The sequence below is a fragment of the Pristiophorus japonicus genome, unplaced genomic scaffold, assembly GCF_044704955.1.
Source record: "Pristiophorus japonicus isolate sPriJap1 unplaced genomic scaffold, sPriJap1.hap1 HAP1_SCAFFOLD_182, whole genome shotgun sequence".
Lineage (NCBI taxonomy): Eukaryota > Metazoa > Chordata > Chondrichthyes > Pristiophoridae > Pristiophorus > Pristiophorus japonicus.
Window position 1 is genome coordinate 755,653 of NW_027251505.1, and position 2,977 is coordinate 758,629.

At 42.8% G+C, this 2,977-nt stretch overlaps 1 non-coding gene across 1 annotated transcript; it reads left to right on the forward strand.

Annotated features, from left to right (window-relative positions):
* The first annotated feature begins 1,482 nt into the window (after positions 1-1,482).
* On the forward strand, positions 1,483-1,555 carry trnak-cuu (transfer RNA lysine (anticodon CUU)). The gene has a single exon. It is a non-coding gene; the product is annotated as a tRNA-Lys (tRNA).
* The last annotated feature ends 1,422 nt before the right edge of the window (positions 1,556-2,977 follow it).

Genomic DNA, 2,977 nt, shown 5'->3' on the forward strand with positions numbered 1-2,977 from the left:
CTGGAAACATCCTCAAAAAATTCCAGAAGATTTGTCAAGCATGATTTCCCTTTCACAAATCCATGCTGACTTGGACCTATCATGTCATCATTTTCCAGATGCACTGCAATGACATCCTTAATGATTGATTCCATCATTTTACTCACTACTGAGATCAGGCTGACCGGTCTATAATTCCCTGTTTTCTCAGTCCCTCCTTTTTTTAAAAGTGGGGTTACATTGGCTACCCTCCACTCCATAGGAACTGATCCAGAGTCAATGGAATGTTGGAAAAGACTGTCAATGCATCCGATATTTCCAAGGCCACCTCCTTAAGTACTCTGGGATGCAGTCCATCAGGCCTTGGGGATTTATGGGCCTTCAATCCCATCAATTTCCCCAACACAATTTCCCGACTAATAAAGATTTCCCTCAGTTCCCCCTCCTTACTAGACCCTCTGACCCCTTTTATATACAGAGGCAAAGTAATTATTTCATATTTTATGTAATTTTGCTTCGCTCCATGTGATTTAATCTTGTCCATCGATTTGTGGCCCTATTCCCATCCGACATTCTTTTTTAAATGAATGTGCCTGTGGAAAGTTAGATGAGCGATTATGTTATTGGCCACCAAATAGTGGGAAGGATAAAGAGGTGTAAATTTAGTAAAATGCAGAAAGATTCGAGATCTGTCGTGATGATGTGGGACTTCAACGTAAACTGGGAAAATAACCATGCAAAGGGAAAATGCAGGGGAGGATTTCCTGAAATCTGTATTAGAACTTTCTCCATCAGTATGTTTCCCGCACGATGGGGAAGAAAGCAGTTCTGGATCTCGGAAATGGATTAAGTAAAGCATGTTCTGTGGAGGAGCATTGAGGAAACAGTGATCACAATATCATTAGGTTTAGAGTAGTTCTGGAAAAGGAGAAGGTATAATCATGTGTGAAAATACCCAACTGTAGGAGGACTAATTTTTTGAGTTGAAAGTGATCCGGCCCAGGTAGATTGAAACCAAAGATTTCTCTGTAAAACAGTAAATGCACATTGGGAGACTTTCAAAAAGGAGATAGATCGGGTAACGACTAGACACGTTCTCATGCAGGGTGCAGAAATAGCATGATAGCTAGTTACAGCTCGCTGGATGAATGAAGGTCAACTAAAACACAAAAAACGGAAGCTTGTGATAAACTTCAGGCTCATATTTCAGTAGAGAACCAAGCAGAATACAGAATGTACAGAGAAGGACTATCAAAGGAGGAGGAAGTAGAATCAGCAGAAAAACAGGATATCCGCCCATAGTACTTATCTGAGGAAGGACACACTTGCCTTGGAGGTGGTGCAACAGAGGTTCAACAGATTGATTCCTGGGATGAGAGGGCTGTCCTCTGTTGAGAGATTGTGCAGAATATGCCAATTCTCTCTGGGGTTTCGAAGAATCGGAGGTGATCTCGTTGAAACGGACAATATTCTGACGGGGATTGACAGGGTAGATGTTCAGAAGCCTGGCTAGCTCAGTCGGTAGAGCATGAGACTCTTAATCTCAGGATCGTGGGTTTGAGCCCCATGTTCGTCGATTACAGTTCCTTAAAATTTATGTTGCTTTCACGGGAAAACAGCATTCATGAACCCATTTTCTTTTGCACAATGAAAGAAATGCGAACTGAGGGAGAGCTGATAATTTAATCATCTGTTCTGTGCTCTGCATAAGAACACAAGAACCAGGAGCAGGAGTCTACCATTTGGCCCTTCGAGCCTGCCTTCTTTTGCACTGAAACAAATTATAACCGTGAGTTTAAATTAGCAGTGCGGGATATTTACAGGGCACCTTTCAATGCTTCACAAAACCATTCCTTTCGCTACAGCCACCCGGGATCGTTTTCCGGTTTGGGAATTAACTTTGATATCACCGTTTGTAATTGAAGTGGAGTAATTTTATTATGTTAGATGGATGTCCCAAAGCACTTCAGAGTGTTGTCAAAACAAATGAGTTTGCAATTAAAAACACTGAATGTCAGGAGTGGGATTTTAACCCACGCCTCCAGAGGAGACTGCGAACTGAACGCAGCACCTCAGACCGCTCGGCCATCCTGACTGCGTGATACTTCACTTACAAGTTATTACTCAGAAAGTTTCAGACCAGGCGCTTGTTCAGTGTTGCTGCAAGGCCCAGTGACTGGGATATCCTCTTCCCGGGGGTTTTCCTGAGCCTGTGCTCGGTGCACGGGGAGCTTTGGCCCGGGTCCGAGGTAGCTTGCATCCCAGGGATGGACAATAACCCTCTGAGCTCTGGAACTGGGGAAGAGCGAATAATTAATGAGCTGTTTGTGAGTTTCAAATGCAACTTAGATCTGATGGAAGAAACCGACAGTGTTGTTTCACAAAATGAAAGAAATGCAAACAGGGACAATGGAAATTTCAATAACTGAACTTTAATAATTAGTGAAACTTTAACCCTTGATGAAGTTTTATCCCCGATCTGATTTTACACACTCTGTATTTGAGTAGATTAGTTTTAAAATGTTCATTGCTCATGCCACAGTGTACCCTGGACTGCTTTTGTTCAATTTTATTGCAGACAAGTTTTTGCTTCACAAATAACGTTTCCGCCCAGGCTCGCAACAGAGACCTTTCGCGTGTGAGGCAAACATGATAACCGCTACAGTACGGAAACTGCTGCTTAGCTCAGTGCCCAGAGAGAAGTGTTCAGCAACAAGCTGAAATGCTCAATCCCTCTCTCTGCAAAAAGTTCCATTCACACACAATTCTCTGACCTGAACTGCACCAAACAACAATATTCTCCTTTCAAAGTAATTAAACTCCCCAATTTCCACATCTACAATTTTAAGGACAAGGACTGAAAGCGCTTTGCGATCAGAAAATTGCCGGAAACCTCTGTGGTTAATGACAGGGCTTTTGATGGTTGATTTCCGAACACACCTTGTGTTATGTATTTAACCCTTGGCCACCTGTATCACACCACCACCAGAGGGCCGAC